This window comes from Equus asinus, chromosome 16, assembly GCF_041296235.1.
Source record: "Equus asinus isolate D_3611 breed Donkey chromosome 16, EquAss-T2T_v2, whole genome shotgun sequence".
NCBI classification, from domain to species: Eukaryota; Metazoa; Chordata; class Mammalia; order Perissodactyla; family Equidae; genus Equus; species Equus asinus.
Genome location: NC_091805.1, coordinates 50501278 through 50519337, shown reverse-complemented (window position 1 = coordinate 50519337; position 18060 = coordinate 50501278). Strand labels below are relative to the sequence as shown.

The 18060-nt window shown below is 45.5% G+C and overlaps 1 long non-coding RNA gene across 1 annotated transcript in view; it reads left to right on the top strand.

The window, feature by feature from the left end:
- Positions 1-16338, top strand: part of LOC106835308 (uncharacterized) — an 84094-nt gene extending 67756 nt beyond the window's left edge. The window contains exons 2-4 of the long non-coding RNA XR_011494943.1: positions 8103-8365; positions 11062-11197; positions 14424-16338. This is a non-coding gene — a long non-coding RNA (uncharacterized lncRNA). The remainder of the gene's footprint in view (positions 1-8102; positions 8366-11061; positions 11198-14423) is intronic.
- Positions 16339-18060: the final 1722 nt, after the last annotated feature.

Here is an 18060-nt window from a genome sequence, read left to right as displayed (position 1 = left end):
TCCAGAGCCCTCCTCTGACCCAGACCTAGATCTTCTCTTCCTGCTTGAGTATTTTTCTTCTGAAGGGTAAAGTAGGAAGAGTGAGAAGAATGGTGGCCTTGGAGCCTAGTCTTGGTTCCAACAATGGGCTTTGTTGCCAGGGGACATGAGGATTGGGGGGCACTGCCATTTTCCTCCCCCAGCAGTCCAGCTTCGCCTCTCACCTTGCCCACCACCGACACTCCAGCTTTTAACAAATCTTAGGTGGCAGTGGCTGTGATCTGGGAAGTTCAACAGGACAGAGCAGACAGCAGAAGACCACTGCATTCTCATGAGTGCTGAGAAAAGGAAAAATTGGGGCTTTGACGAGCTTCCTGATTCCTCTGCCCTCCATTGCTGCAGCAACTGAAATTGAGTGGTGCCCAGTGAGACAGACATTGGAAGAAAGGAGGCAGACATTGGAAGAAAGAGCCCCATAGTTTCCAAAGCTGGTGCTACCACAGAACTGAGTCTACAAACAGGGTAACATGAGGGTGTGAGCTTGGGCTTAGAGCCAGTCCAGCTGTATTTGAATTCTGCCTCCACCTCTTACTGGCCCATACTGTCTTGGTCAAATTGCTGAACATCTCCGTGCGTCAGTTTCCTCTTCTGTGGAATGGCTTTAACAACAGTAGGTACTCTAAGTGGTTATAAGGATTAAATAAATTTAAAAAATGTGTGTACAAGATTACAAGAGTGCCTGGCACTGAGTTGGAGCGCAAGCAACATTAGCTGTTGTTGTTCTAGAAAACTGAAGATCTATAGAACTAGAGGGAAGCAACTATTCTATGGCATCAAAATAATCAGGTAACTGAGAACTTAACCTTTTATACACTCAAAGTCTTCCTTAATTCTATTTTCAAAGATTTTTTTAAAAATAGAGATGTCTGTAATCACTGCTTCTACTTCCTCTTTTAATTCACTCAGGCTGTTTCCACTCTTGCTGTTCACCCTAACCATGCTTCATCTGGCTGCAGTGCTAGAGAAGTAGGTCAGAATTGTGATGATGTATGAAGAAAGAGTCAACTAAACCAAGGACAGCGAGATCAACAACATAAGGGGGCATGCTTAACTCCCCTCCTCATCCCTTTCTGCTTCTCTTTTTTTCTGTTCCATATCTGTCCTGTGTGTGGACTCCTTATTTATGGGTTGTGAGTTCATCTCTGAATCTCTACAACCCTCACACCACTGCCTTGAGAAGAATAGCATCCGTTGAATAAATAGATAGTGAACTATCTTTAAGGATCAATTTTTGCCTAAGGAATCCAGCCTGAAATTTCCATTTCAGTGGAAATGACAAAAGAGGCTTCGGTAAAATTCAGTCTTCTTTCCAGAAGGCATAAATGTAAAGAGGAAAAGAGATTTGAGAAGGCAGACATATGGCTTCTCTTCCTGACTCTGTCTGGTTCCACATTCTGGAAAATAACCCTGAAGTTCCCTGCTTTTACATTTGTTTATCATGAAAAATGAGACTGACCTTAAGATGAGTCAGGACCTCACATACCAAGTAAACAAGGAATCAGAACGAGAATGTTTGATGGGGGTCAGGGGAGAGATCTAGTGCTTACCTTTTTCTTTTTGTTAATCATAAAAATCACAAAGTCAGATAAAAAATCCTTGCTTCTGTGGGCCACCCCATGGCCGAGTGGTTAAGTTCACGCTCTCTGCTTTGGTGGCCCAGGGTTTCGCTGGTTCAGATCCTGGGCATGGACCTAGCACCGCTCATCAAGCCATGCTGAGGCGGCATCCCACATAGCGGAACTAGAAGGACCTACAGCTAGAATATACAACTATGTAGTGAGGGGCTTTGGGGGTAAGCAGAAGAAGAAAAAAAAGGAAGATTGGCAACAGATATTAGCTCAAGGCCAATCTTTAAAAAAAAAATCCTTGCTTCTTTCTTCTTCCCACTGAAGATTTATGAGATTTTTCTAGTAGTTGCTTGCTGGAGCTCTGCAGAGAAATATTAGTTTTATAAACTAATACAATGTCCACAATTCCATATGAAAACGAATTCAAGGACCACCAAACCCGGAGAGGCCTCAAAGCTGCAAGGAGCCCTGACGAATGCATAGAACCACATTATAAAGTTCCGGGGAGACTGGGGCAAAAGGAATCGATTGTCTTCTTGAAATATACCAGCAAGAATGTAGGCCTTAATTAACGAAGACCAAGGTTGATTTTTCTTGCTGCCTTTTTCTCTGAGAGACAAATAAGAAATGAATGAGGTTGAAAGCAAATGAGAACCATATTGGGAAAGCGAAGCATAGTCAAACTTTTGGCTGAGCTGGTTGCAAAGAGCTAAAGTTCTTTAATCATCTTGCTGGAGATGTAGCCAAAAAATGCAATTTGAAACACACACACATGTGCACACACATACACACACACACACATTTCCACACCATACCCTCCTCCTTTTTCACTGTAGATGAATCAAGATGGTGGAGACAGGATATGATGAGAACCATTCCTGCTCTCCACCTACTTTATAAAAGGCTTTGGCATTCGCTAATCTGTGCTGCCATGGTTAGGAGAATCCATCTATCACTTCTTATTCTTTAAGCCTGCATTGTGCATTGTGCACTGGCTGCAAGGAGCTAATAAGCAGCTGGGATAGGTAATGTATTAGGAATATGCTAAGATGGCAACCTATTTAAGATCCAGATACTTCTAACAGATGATTTTTCTAGAAGATGAACCAGTCTGGGCCTAGAAGAACATTCTGCATCTGAAGGTGAGGATGGGATGGGAAATGACAACTTTATTAGAATTAAGATAAACTCTTGTTAGGTAGCAAATTGATGAGATGCAGAGGATTTTCCTTATGTCAGGGTTAGCCAGGTCAACTTTATAGAGAGGCAGGACTGACATTTGAATATGTGATATGATTTCAGGATGGTTCAGTATATACCCCACCTCACTCCACTTCATAGTACCTCAGTTTGTTTAAGGCTTGAAAAATTATCATTGTCTTTGTTAACATAGAGAGAGTAGACATATCTATCTGGCTTTATGGAATAGGACTGGGGCTTTTCTAATGAAGCCTAACTTAGATTGATATTAAATAAATATGGTGTATTGTAGGAATATTTTTGCCTAACTCTTGATGTTTCCATTTGTTAAAGGGAGCTCATTTAGTGTAACTCCTGGCCTCTTCCTCTCCGTTACTCATACTTCCCCAGGGACAGGTAGAATATCTTAACTGACTGATACATCCAGGCATGTTCAGCTCAGCTCCGTCCTTCTTCCTCTAAGAATGAGTTGCTCACAGAGAGAAAGCATTCTGTTCTGCTCTGCTAGGGGAGAGGTCTTGTTCCTCAGTGGCATCCATGTTGGCAGGTATACTTGGCTAACAGACAGCCACATCCTCCAACCTGGCCTCTATTAGAAACAAAGGGTATTTTTGTCTCAATTTGCCAGTCTTTTGTTTTATTTGTCAATTTGTACAGAATGTGGGCAGGAAAGAGGGTTGCTATTTATTGGACTCCCTCAGACACCCCAACATGGTTAAAGTGTCAAGAAACCTGAATGGAGAACTTGAAGATTTTAGTTCTGATCCAGGTGCTGTCTTTCCTCAGGTGTTTGAATGTGGAGAGATAAATATATCTACCTTTCTATGCTTCAGCTCTCTTGAATGTAAAACTAGTTCATAAAATTATTGCCCTATAATTATATGTATAATAGGATGTCACTCCAAGACTTAGGTTTAAACAATACAGTGTACTGTAGACACTTTTTTTCCAGCCAGAGAAGCTTTCAGGGCTCTGTAAAGGCAGATCCTGAGGAATCTCTGTGAGTTACATAAGAGTTGGCTGATCAGGTTATAATTTTCCTGGAGGAGAATATAATTAGACCCTCTGTTTTTCGAGCCTTCATAAAACTGCCTGTCTCCTCAGGAAGGGAAGCCCGAGCAAGGGACTAGGAATTATTTGCAAAAGGATCCCAGGGGCTTTCTGGGAAAACAGAGCTTGAGATCTCAACCCTCTGTCCCAAGGATCAAAGTTATGGTGATCCACTGGAGATGGACCAGGCTAGCCACCAAGGCCAGGGACAGGAAAGATCTATGAAATCCTTGAAAATGAAATTATCTTGAGGAAATGGAGAATTGATGTTGACGGCCTGAGCTTAACACAGAGGTTCATGAGTCAGTTAACAATGACTACACTAAGGCTGCATAACAAACAACCACAAAATATTGGTAGTAAAACCAATATGCACTCTTTAGCTCAGGAGTCTGCTAGTCAACTGAGGGTTAGTGATCTCTGCTGGGCTCAGCTACACGGACCTGCTGATCTCCCACAGGCTTGCTCACGTACATATATGTCTGTTGGAGCTCAGCTAATCTAGGCTGGCCTTGGCTGCGGTGGCTCAACAAGTGAAAATACATAAAGTTTCTTAAGGCCTAGACTTAGAATTGACACACTGTCACTTCCTCCTTTTTCTATTGGCTAAGCCGAGTCACACGGACAAATCCAAATTAAGAGGGCAGGGGAATATACTTTGTCCTTTAGTGGGGAAACTCCAAACATACATGGCAAAGGACATGGATGTAGGTAGGGAGGGGTCGAAAATCAGGACCGATGATGCAATCTAGCAGAGTAGGGAAGGGTAGGTTTGGGCACAGTGTAGTAAGCTTCCTGCAGGGGGCTCCTCCAGCACGACCACCTACACACCAATGTTTATGCTCTGGAGATTGAAGGCTGAGCAAGGAAATGTGAGTCCAAAAGAGTTGTAATCCCGTTGGCCCAGTGACGCAGCAGTTAAGTGCACATGTTCCACTTCTTGGTGGCCCAGGGTTAGCAGGTTCTGATCCCGGGTGCGGACATGGCACCACTTGGCACACCATACTGTGGTAGGCGTCCCACATATAAAAAAGTAGAGGAAGATGGGCACGGATGTTAGCTCAGGGCCAGGCTTCCTCAGCAAAAAGTGGAGGACTGGCAGTAGTTAGCTCAGGGCTAATCTTCCTAAAAAAAAAAAAAAAAAAGAGTTGTAATCTTCGCGCAGAGGACTATAGTGATCTGAGTAGGGTCATCACAACATCAGAAGTCAAGAGTAACTATCAAGACATGCAGGGCCGGGGCTGGCCCCGTGGCCGAGTGGTTAAGTTCGTGCGCTCTGCTGCAGGCGGACCAGTGTTTCGTCGGTTCGAATCCTGGGCGCGGACATGGCACTGCTCGTCAGACCACGCTGAGGCAGCGTCCCACATGACACAACTAGAGGAACCCACAACGAAGAATACACAACTATGTACCGGGGGGCTTTGGGGAGAAAAAAGGAAAAAATAAAATCTTTAAAAAAAAAAAAAAAAGAGACATGCAGGGCCAACAGTGATTGTGGTGGATGCTCAGTTCTCTCTCTGGAAGATAACTATAAACCTCCTTGCAACTGGGTAAGTTCCTGGAACTCTGGGACAATCTGAAGATGTGAGTGAGATGCTGGAGGAGGATTAAAAAGTGAGGTTCTGGACTCCCTGGTAATGCAACATACATGAGCTTTTGGAAAATTAATAGAGATATAGCCATAAAGGTACCCTGAATTGGTGATATAGATAATTTTGTGTACGAATAAAAACCACTCATAAATGGATCTGCCTCATCTCTTTCTGCCACTCTCCTCTTCCTCCCTTCATTCGCCTTTTTATTTTCTTTCTAATTTTCCAAAGTATATGGTTACAGATCTTGAGGAAAGTGTCCTGGTTCCTGTTTGGAAAACGGTCAGTGGATCAGAGGGATTAGCAGTACCATTCTGTTTCCTCACCTTCCTAAAATCTCTTTTGGAATAATCCTTTTCCCCCCACTGCCAACCGTTAGCTATGTGATGAAAATCTAAGCCCCGAGGCTTCATTCAATCAGGGCAATAATTTTCTGTTTCCTGTTCCTTGTTCAGATGAAGAATCCTTTCTTCCTCCAATGCCATGAGCCATCTGACAGGAAACCAGGAGTGCTGGCTGGCTATGTGTTTACAGAGGGGCAGAGATTTGAGAGCAAAGGATATTCTTCTGCCTGTACTATCCTTCCTCCCCCAGCACAAGGAGTCTTCCAGCATACCTCTCCCATATCCCCACACTGTCCAAAGTCTGAAGTCACATAGGTTAATGAGCAAACATCTTTTAATGAGCAAAGAAAGAACTGCAGGCCTTTCAGATCTTTTAAGGGATATGCATCTCAAAAGTTTAATAGTCTCATTTGCTCACCAGGGCATGAAGCCATCTCAGCCTACACTGCCTGCTCATCCCTATTAAAAGACAGAACAGTTTTATAAGGCTCAAAAAACAGAAGGTCTAATTATATCCCACTGCCCACTTTGCCAGCCTTGGTTTGCCTTGGTGCTCTGAGGACCTGCTGCTTCAGATGTACCCTGTCCTAGATCCACCCAAGATACCCTCCTGCACACCAGCAGCCCTCTGAGATGCAGCTGCATCCTCCCAGACCATCAGCAGTCCTGTTCAGGAGCTGCGTCCTTCTGAGGTGGTGTTTGCTTGTGCTGGTCCCAAGGCCCCAGGGGCTTGCTCTGTCCCAGATATCTTTTGTGTCTCATTCAGAGCCTTGGATGTTTTCAGGTGGCAATCTCATCCCTTCGGGGGTGCAGGAAACTCAGGGTAGCCTCTGACTCCATTATGTCATGCCACCATTTCTACAGTTGATACAAAACAATGGGTCAGGCTAGGGGTCTCTCTGGACTTCACGCAGGTAGCAACATAGGTCTTATCCATTCTCAGATCTCCAAATTTAAAAGGGGTTCCTTTGTGTACCCCTACCACACACACTTACATCTGTGATTTGGCTATGAGGAGGGGACAGATTGGAAGGATGCACAACTTCTATGCTGTTCCTAATACTTTTATTTCCTCTTCAACTCTCCTCTCCACTCAGCTTAGAGGGCTTCATCTGTTGGTTTGGAAGTGGAGGAGGATGCAGATGGAAGGAAGACAGGAAAAATGGATGCTGCCTGCTCACAGCTTCGTTCATATTTTTTCTGTCTTATGCCTGGATAATTCCTTCTGAAGCCAAAGACTTTTTGCTCCCAGTTTCTTCAGTATTTTCCTTACAGGAAGCTATTTAGGGTTCAAGTGAACAATATACGTGAGGTTATGTGTGAGGGAACATGTCCATTACTACCACACATGTTATTCCAAACTCAGTTTGCTGTCACTGCTTCTGCTGCTGGTTGATCTTTGTTCCAGTAAAGTTCATGCTGTCCCAGTAATGCTGAAGAGGAGGAATTTTGTTTGTTCTAAAAAGGTACCTGTGAATTAAGCAGAAGAGCATTGGCCTTGACGTGAGATGACCTGGGTGTAGTCCAGACACTGTCTATTCATTGCTAGGTGACCTTGAGTACTTAATCCATTTGAGCCAAGGTTTTCTCATTTCAAATTAGGGACAAGGATCATAATAATACTTTTCTTTCAAGGTGACTACAAAAATTACCTCAGGTAATATTTCTGAAGGTGGTTTAGTATCTGTAAAGACCATTAAAATCTCATATAGTTTCACCAAATCCTCCACACAACTAAGTTATCTTCCTATTGAAGGTTGTGCAAATAAAGTGGGAAGAGAAAAGTCAACTGTCTTCCCACAAATCCTGATAAGATTACTCAAGTGGTTACAGATGTTGAAAGAAAAGCTGTTAATGATGCCAACATAAATAGGTAATTTACAAGAATAGTCTTGTGAATGTCTGGTGTTTAAAGCTATATCAAATAGGATTCCAATAATAATAGCAGAACCTGATGTAGTCCATATATGGATCTGGCACAGTTCTGAGCGCTTTCCTTGTACTAACTCATTTAATTCCAGTCTAAGCAATCCAAACTTAGAGAAACTTAGCTTTGATCTGATATTTGACAAAATAATTTTATATGCCTGCTATGAACTGAATTGTGTCCTCTGAAATTCATATGTTGAAGCTCTGCCCCCCAATGTGTTGGTATTTGGAGATGGGGCCTTTCAGATATAATTAGGTTTAGATGAGGTCACAGGGTGGGGGTGGGGAGTGGTGGTGGCGATTAGTGACCTTATAAAAAAAGAGACCTCAGAGAGCTTATTCTCTCTCTTTCTCTCTTTCCCTGCTATGTAACGGCACAGTGAGGAGGTGGTTGTCTACGAGCCAGAAAGAGAGTCCTCGTGAGAAATTGACCATGCCAGCACTTTGATCTCGGACTTTTCGCCTCCAGAACTGGGAGAGAATAAATTTCTGTTGTTAACCCAGTCTATGGTATTTTGTTATGGCAGCTTGAACTGACTAATACAATACGCTTGTAAATCCTGCCTGTCTCCGTGGGTGCTTCCTTCCCATCCACCCGAGGCAAAGTCTGTTTATGGAGTTTTCTGTCTCCTACGTTGGAAAGGCAAGCAAACATTTCTCAATATCTGTAAATATTTTCCTTCTGTCCACCATGGAACTAAAATCCTTCAAATACTTACCATATCTCTATCCTCTTTTAAATCCACCTTCTACCAATACAGTTATGTCTAGAAAGAATGTCTGCAAGCTTGTGCCAGTTTTCATATATACATATGGCAAAGAGGTATTTTTCTTCCTTCTTTTTTTGAGAAACCCAACCAGTTCTTCTCTCATACTCTCTAGTAAATTATAAATTCTTTGAAAACAGCAACAATATCATTCTTGTTTTTGAATGATATGCCAGTCTTAGATCATATCAAACCGATATGGGTTTCCATTCTAGTCTTTTCAGTTGTCATTCAGTCACTTAGTAGCTGAATAAATGGAGTTTTTACACAATGTCCCTGAGCCACCCAGTTTTATTATCCATGAAATGGGGACTGAGCCTACCACACAGCGTTTCTGTACTAAAGAGAGTGTAGGAAGATCTTTACCATATTGCTGGAGTCTCAGTACACTCACATACAGAAGGTATTGCTAATTTACTCAAAAGAAAATAGAGCCCCAGAGAAGTTAATTACCTCTAGTTGGTGAGAGGGAGCTGGGCTCTCTTAAGACCTAGGAGGCTCAGAGTCTGTGCAGACACAGACCTGCACATGCCGAGAACACAGCCGCTCCCAGAGGGGCACAGGCGAGCTCAGGGATGCTCAAGTTCTAATGGGGGACCTTAAGTCAGAGAGATAAGCAAGAGGTCAGCTTGAGGTCTTGAGCCAGTGAGGGGGTGCCCTCATATCAAGACTCTGTACTTCAGAGCTTGGGGGTCCCTCTCCTGCCCTGTACATGCCCCAGGCCCAAGTTCTGGGCACCCAGACAAGCCACTCAGTGCTGGGGTGTGGTGTGAGGGAGGAAAATGAAGGCTCAGATCCCTGGGAGTGTGTGTGTGTGTGTGTGTGTGTGTGTAGGGGTGAGTCAAAACCCAAGGCCTTGAGAACAGAAAGCAGGGAAACCCAGCACAAACACTAAGGCCAAGTCCCACAGCCTGAGAAGCAGCCTGAAATGAGGAGCCATTTGAAATTGGAGCAGAGTGGGAGCAGCCCGGGAGAGAATGAGGATAGGAGGCCCGGCAGCCACGGGAGGCAGCATTACAGCCTCAGGCTTCCTGAGAGGTTAGGCGGAGCATGGGACACGCAGATGCAGAGCTGGTTCATACACAGGCTGGGGACCAAAGTGTCATTTCTGTAGTCATCTGCATGCTTCCTCCAAGAGAAATTCCTTCCCCTCTTGTTCCTTGTGAAAAATCCAGCAGAGCAGTGCCCTATACATTGTAGGGATTAAGTCTTTGTCGACATGAATCCAAAGTCATTGTCCATGGGGCTTGGATTCACCTGGAACCTCCATGGAAGATCTGCTTCACCTTAAATTACTTTCAGAACAGTAAATAATTCTTAGAATGTGTTTCACAGGAGCAGGACACTCACTTTAGAGTGCTGGACCTGGTCCAGGGGATTGCAGTCTAAATTCTCCATTTCACATGTTCATGTTTCTAACGTTGCCCAGAAAGGTCACTCCCAGGTTCCCATGGACTGTGAGGCAGGAAATAAGAACTCATTCTTGGCCCCACCACCAACTCCCTCTGTGGCTCTGGGTCCCTGGGCAAGCTAACTCCTGACTCTGCTCTCAGTTGCTCCATCTGGGAAATGGGAATAATCAACTCACTCTTGAAAACATGAAGATGGATTAGAGATGATATTTTTAAAGTGATTTCCCAGCTAGGTAAGAGAATGCTGCATGTTTCATAGATGCTCCCAGGAACGAAATGCATATGTAAAAGCCATCTTCTTTCCTCTGGAATTGAGAATTATAGACCTTGAACTGAGCAGTTCATCATTCTAATGTTTGAGAGGGTGTTGCTAGTTACCTAAAAAATTGGTCATTCTCAGCTGACATCAAGAGGGGGTAAATACTAGTGGAATCAGTTGGCTTTAGAAGGAGGCAGTAAAACCCCCAATAAAATAGCTCACTAAACCCTAGTCTTGGCTCTGATTCAGATCCCCACACCAGGGCCTTAAAGTCTGATGGGAAGCTTTTGGTGTTATACCTGGCACCAGCACCATGGTGGGGTCCAGCAGGCCTAATAAAACTCTCTCACCCATGCACAAGCTTGTTCCTGCTCACCATGCATGGAAAACGTGTGCTGTGTGCTGTTCTGGTGAGCCCAGGGCGCCCTCAAGCTGAAAGCTCCAGGTAACATAGTCTCCCCAAAACCCAGCTAAGGGCCTGGTACGTTGTGCGCACTCAGTGATGTCTGCTGAATGAATGAATGAGCCTACTCTGTGCAGCTAAAGGTTTAGGCAGCTCCATTTACTCCCTTCTGGGAGAAGACACAACTAAGTGCATATGAAAGGGACACTTGATGGGCACCCAAAGTTGGAGAGGGGCCCTCAATAATAATACTAACATTTATTTAGCACTTAGCAAATGTGCCAGCCATGAATATAAGCATTTTGTATATTTTAACTTACTTGATATTCACAACAACCTTATGAGGTATGTTCTATGACTATTATTCCCACTTTACAGATGAGGTCAACAAAACCTAAAGGAGGTTTGTAATTTGCCTAATGGTTAGGATGCTGGGGAGGTGATCTGAATGCAGACAGTCTGACTCTGGATCCTGCCCCCTTAACCACTCAATTACAGTGTACAGTGACCTGGGGCTCCTAGTGGGGAGCAGACTCCTGGAGAAGGCACGACTCTGTGTACCATCACTGTCCTCTCTGACCAGCTAGCATAAGAACAGAACAGAGTGCCACTGCTCAGCTTCATGATACCTCAGGTAAGTTGGCCTGGTGTTTCTGTGTTCTAATGGGGACAGTGAGGTGCAGAGCAATCAGCTGTCTCCTTCCTTGTCACCAGGCTGAGTGTGGTGGAGCACGGATCAGAAGGTAGGTCGGCTGGGCCTCGGATGTGCAGCTCAGATCTCTGCACTTCAGCCACCTGCAGCTGAGACGCCCCCCTGGGACACTTCACAGCCCCACCATCAGCAGGTTCCTTTGCCCAAAGGTGACAATTGCTGACAGCCTTGGTAATCAATTTATAAACACCTGCTATGAGTGAGGGACCTCAGGCACTAAAAAGTCTGAAACGGAAGAGACTTTAAGGAACATTTAATCCAACCTTTTATTTTACAAATGCAGAAACTGAGGCAGCTTACTCAAGGTCCCAAACTACTTGGCAGCAGTGTGGGGAGCGGAGCCAGGTCTCCCGACAAGACATCTCGTACTCTCTTGCCACTCTGTCATGCTGCACTGGGCAGTGCAAGGAGCGTACCAAGAGCCTCTCCTTGCTGCCTGTAGAAACTCTCCTTGGAGCCTCTCTGGTCTGGGTGCAACTCACTCACACACCCTTGGGCTGTCAGTGCATGGAAGGCAATCCCCGCCACATGGGGGAAGGCACACAGCCTTAGGGATTCTCCCCAGGCCTGTGTATAAAAATGATCCTCAGCAAGCCATCCGTCCCGGCCATCCCCCCTCCCACTCCTCGCCTGAAACTTAATTAATCATGTTTGCATCTGGATCCAGACAAGACAATAGCAGGGATGTGTTTTTGGTTAGGAACTGAAGCTGCATTCGCAGAGGAATGTTGATTAGTTAGTGGTCGGTATCATTTTTCATGCCTTTTTAAGTTACAAAAAATTTTAATATCAAAGCATTTCTCCCTGCACCACACGTATCTATTTCTCATAAGTGCATTCTGCTGGCATAATTTTCTTTTCCTTCCTGCGGGCTCTGTTTATGAGATGATCCATCAGGTTGTCTCAGAGGCTCCGTCCAGCCCTTCAGCAACCAGAGGCGTTCCAGGTGAGCCGTGAGCTCCAGCGCACAGCCTCTCCCCATGTGCAAGGGGAAGGAGAAAGGCAGGCTTAGGCCAGGGTTGGTGAGGGAGGCAACAGTCATCCACTGCAGGGATAGCACGCCCTCCTTGTAGCATGTCCTGAACCAGATCAAGCCCTCGTTACAAATGCTGCTGCTCTTTAGAACTGAAGTAGACCCTCAAAGGGAAGAAAATGTTCCAAACCTACTCTAGACCCCAAAATATTAGGGTCAATCTGAATATCTCAATTCCGTCTTCAATTCTGCACCAGGAAAATATCCTCAATCTAGGAAAGACTCCTAATGCAGGAAGCATGTCTTAATGTGTACAACATGCCTCTGTGTGGAGAACATGTCAAGTCACAGATGATAAGTCATGGCAGCAAGTAATATTAGAAGTATGGAGCAGAGTCGGAAATCTGTCTGCCCCACCAGCCCTCAAGCTAGACATCCCTTTCAGACAAAAGTGATGGAGGAGTCATGGGAGACAGTGAGGTACCTCTTCCTTTTGCTCAGTGGCCTTTTCTGCTCAGCTCCAAACCTGGCTGAGGCACCAACAGTCCAGGACTGACCAGTGGGGACAACAAGAACAAGGTGTTCTAAGATAGTCAGATGCAGGCAGACCCTCCATCCATTTAGAAACCATCAGCATCAAATAGTCACTGATTCCCCAACTGCCACTGGCCCCAAGGGATGGCAGAAGGCTCATTATGGGAAAGAATAACTGCAGAAATGTCAGGAAATTCAGTGTGTCTGGGACACCCTGGTTCCCAAAGCAGTTTGTGTTTGCCTTTTGAATTGATCAGGTAATGGCCCCAGATAACTGCTCTCACTACTGACTTTGGCAAGAAGGTTGATTGTGGGATAAGCTGTTGAAGCTGGTGACTGAGCTGGAGATCGAGGGTGCTCTGGGTCAACTAAACAGCAAACTCACATTCCCAGGAAGCAACCAATTAATTAAATCATTATTTATTCACAAAACAAAGGAAGTATCAATTGTGTGCCAGGCATTGCACTAGAGGTGGACAGTTGGACCACCCTGGTCTTATTGTAGGAGTTTGGCCTGACTTGGTCTCACTCTTTGTCCTCCCACCCCCAGGCCTCTTCCTGAGACATAACCTTGGGGTTGAACAGGAGCTAGGATGGATGTTTAGTTATAGCTAGCTTCAGCTCTAAGGGAAGATTTTAGTATGTCCATTTTCATACTCAGAGGCACAGATGGCATGAGGCAGGGGTCTGCAAACTATAGCTTGGGCGAAATCTGACCTGCTGCCTATTTTGGTGAATGGTTTTATTGGAACAGAGCCATATCCATTCATTATAGCATCATCTATGGCTGCCTTTTGCTACACCAACAGAGTTGCATAATTGAGACAGAGACTGTATAGCCCACAAATCCTAAAATATTTCCCATCTGGCCCTTTAAAGAAAAAGTTTGCCCTGGTATGAAAGATTTGCCATTTCCATGTAGACAATCAATGCTCAAATAGGAAGTACACTCAGATTTCGTGATTTTTTCTTCAAGACCCAAACCACAGACTGGCCTCCTCACTAGAAAGTTCTTTTGTTTTGTCTTTAATATTTTTATTCTCCCCCCTGGTGGAAAATGTCTAAAATATCAAAAAGCTGAGATAGAAAGTAAAGAAGGATGAATGCCTTGAAATCTTTGACTTAACAATGTAGTTTAGAAAATAAGTGCCAAGGTGTGCCAGGGGAAGACTGCAGGCTCGAATTTATGGGGCCTGATCTGAATTCAGAACTGTGACCTCTTCAGTTCCTGACCAAGGGCAGACTCTGGAGTAAATGTGTGTTGACTCCAGATGGCCGTCTATGGAACAAACAAAAATCAGGTAACTTACACTCATTTATTTTAGAATTTAAAAGTATTTGTGTATTGATTTTTACCACAGATAGAGGTCATAAAACACGCACAAACAGAACAAACATTTCAGATATTGTGATAATTTAAAAACCTCCTTGGGGGAAAATTAAGCATTACGTAAACACTCAGTTTTATTATCAGCTGGGTAAAAGCACATATTTGTGTGGTACTTCTGGGACTGATGAAACGAAGGTCCAGGGTGTTAAGTTTCTTGCACAGGGACATGTTACCCTCAGTCTGGCTAACGCAATCAGCCTCATTGGACAGCCCACATCTCAAACATTCTACTCTATAACCTTGCCTTTTAGGAGGAAGCTGGTGCCTTGGAAAGTCAGGCTCACGATGTGGCCCCAGACGCTCCTCACAGCTGGGTCCAGGAAGACTCTCCCAGGCCGCCCTCCCAGATGCCTGTGTCCTCAAATCACACATGAAGCCATTCCCTTGACTCCTCTCTGGGCACCAGGTCTTTTTTTATTCTTGTTGGGATGTTAAGTGAGAGTTTGAACTCTAAATACAAGAATTTGCCAGAACCGAGTATGCCTTGGCACTTTCTCTTGGATCATTGTCTTCTTGGACTGTACAGGCCATGGTCTAGGAGCAATGGGCTGGACAAAGATGAGGAAGGTTGCTGTGTTCACACAACTCATGAAAGTCCAAGAAGAGGCACCATCTAAATCTTTTGAGAAAATTTCCAAACTGACAGTAGGATCTTCAGCACAGTGAAGGAATATTGACAATTGCCAAAGTGGACAACGCTCCACTGCAGCCCAGCCCAGAACTACAGACTTTCCTGAGGGCCTGCTTGGTGACAAGCCCATGGGGTGTGTTGAGTGTTGGGGAATCTGGGAGGAGCAAACTCCTGGCCTTGCTTTGGAGGCTCTCAGTTGGGACCACTGGCCTGTCCCTGCCACATGTGGGCAGAAGCAGTGATGAAGCCTGTGGCAGGAGGACCTGGGAGGTCTCTGCTGGGCACCTGCAGAAAAGTCCTGCCGTCAGTATGGGCTGACTACCTGTGTCCAATCATCCCTACTGACTTAAATCTCCTTCCAGCTCAAAGGTTTAGAATGATCTCATAATACTCAATCTTGTAAAATGGAATTGTCATCAGAAACATGAGGGGGTGGGCCTCGAATATCCAGATTATTGCTCAGTGGGAATCACATTTCCCTCACAAAAGCCCTGTGAGAGAGGCAATCCTATCCCCACTTTATCAAAGGGGAAAGTAACTCAGAAAGACTAACTGATGAGCCCCAAATCACACAGATTAGAAATGAGGGAGCTGGGAGCCCCATGGCTCTGAACCCCAGGTGTCCATAATGAGCCCAAGGGAGGCCCGGAAGTCCAGGGAAGGCCATTCACGGAGAGATAGCTTGAGGGCTAGGTCTCCTGTATGATTGTACAGGTTAGCCACATATGAGGCCCCTCAGCAGAGGGAATCATTGGGGGATGAAATTCAGCCTGTGTTCTGATCCCTAAGCCATGGGCCCTAGCAAAGTACTAGGCCCTCTGGGGAAAGGCCTCTTTGTTTAATATGTACCAGAGGGGTATTGTGGGCTGGTGTTGGCCCTGCTTGTGGATGCATATGTAGTGAGGTTGGATGTGGGGAGCAACAGCAGACTGCTACCCCCCCCCATCCTGTACCACCTGGGTCATGCAGGGAGAGCTATGGACTCATCTTGTGAATACCTACTTCATATTATAGCTTTTATTGCTGTGGCTTTCCCTGCTTTGGCCACTTCTTTCTTCATGGAACACCTATATGAAGTCATCCAGCAGAACATTTACTCATAAAATATTTTTTCCAAGACTAAGGCAGGAGATGAAAAACAAGGAAGATGATACAATGGAATACTACTCAGCCATAAAAAAGACAAAATTGTGCCATTTGCGACAACACAGATGGACCTTGAGAGTATTACGCTAAGTGAAATAAGCCGGACAGAGAAAGACAAGTACTGTATGATTTCACTCACATGTAGAAGATAAATACATTAATAAAGAGAACAGATTAGTGGTTACCAGAGGAGAAAGAGGTTGGGGGAGGGTAAAAGCGGTAAGAGGGGCACATATGTGTGGTGATGGATAAAAACTAGACTATTGGTGGTGAACACAATGCAGTCTAGACAGAAACTGATATATAATAATGTGCACCTGAAATTTATACAATGTTACAAGCCAATTTGACCTCAATAAAATAATAATAAAGAACAGAAGATGAGTGACAACAGTAAAGCATATTATCAATTTAAACATTTAAAAACTGTTGCAAACAAAATTCAGTTAGCCCGTCTCCAAATATCGTGGCAGAATGCAGTTCTACGAAAGAACAACCAACGAACATTTCTTGAGCATTGTGGGCCCAGTATCAAGCCTGTACTTTAACTGAAGAGAGAATGCTTGGTGTTAGAAGCACTGGAATTCATCAACATCATAAAATCTTTTTCACCAGTTTGAGGTCCAAATGCAGTTTAATCCCCTTTCTTTTTCAAGCCCCTCCCCACCTACCCTTGAATGGTAAATCCAGTGTCCTCTTCTTTGCCCCCATCCTCACCCTGAATTGTCTGAGAATGTGGAGGACTCACAGCTTAAAGATATAAGGCCTAGAGTCTGATCACTTGACTAGGCTGCTCATCTTGCTGCCCTTGACGATGCCTTTGAACACAGATTCTCCCAGTTGAGACCTCAGCTTGGGTTGGGCTCCTGGAATGTCCTTGGTAGTGTTGACCCCTGTGCCTCTCCTAGTTATAGAGATTTTAGCTTCACCTTCCTGTGTTCATCCATCTCCCCCGCAAATGGAACCACTGTGCCAAGCAGGTGGTTCTGGAGAAGCTTCCAGCATCACCACACGGTGCCACGTCAACACCAGACCTCCTCTGCAATTCTTCTGGCTGTTGATTTGAGCTGGGATTGTGAGCCCAGGCTTCTCTCTTCCTTAAGCTAACTTTATTTCTGCGTCCCAATTGTCCCCCTCTGTCCCTGGACCTTTTCAAGTTTTGGGAAGCAGGAGCTGGCAGCCTCCATACCATGAGCTCCCAGCCTCACGTCCAACATTCCCCTGCTAACTTTCTGTAGCCCAGCCACACTGTCCTTCCTGCTTCTTTCCCTAGCTGCTTCCTAACAACGTCACCCTTCAGAGCTGGGTGGGAACTTCACTTCCTAAATAAATCATTGCCCTACCACGGTCAATGTGTAGTAGTATCACTCCCATTTTACAGATGAGGGAGTAGATACAAGGGAATTCAGTAACTTACTTAAGATGCCCCCATCTAATGAGTAATAGCTCCAGAATTCCCATGTAGGTATGACTCCAGCTCTGAGCTCGTAAGTCCCCAGCGCCAGCCGTGATTGTGAGACTCCAGGCTGGGGTATGGACAAGAGCGCTTGGCGGCCACCGCCAGCCGGTATCCCAGCATCAGGCGCTCAGGAGCAGCGTGGAGGGATCACGAACTCAGGGCACCCGGCTAAATAAAGCCCAGGGTAAGGTGTCTGGGGACACCCTCACCCGGCTTGGGCTGCCAGCCATGGGAGCGAAGGCGCTGGCAAGAGCCCAGAGAGGATCCCCCGCAAGAAATATATCGCGTGCTGACGCTTTTATGACCTAGGCCCGCTTACAAACACAGGCCGGTGCACAGCTCCGCTTTCCCTGCCCAGCTTGAGATCACATGCTCGCCCTGCGGCTGCCACTTGGAGTCATGAAAGCCCATATATTTCCCTCCCCAGATAGGCCTAGTGGTTCTCGTCAGGTGCAGAAAGCCAATAAATCACCAGCGAAGTCTCCGTGTATCTATCAGTCAGGAGGCTTGTCATCTTCCCGTCCTTGATCCACATGAAAGCCGCCAGCAGCAGGGGCGGGGCGAGGGGTGGGGCGAGGGGGCGGGGCGAGGAGCGCGCGGCGGCGGCGAGCTCGGGACCCACAGCTGGAGGGGCGCGGGTGGGGGCGCCGCA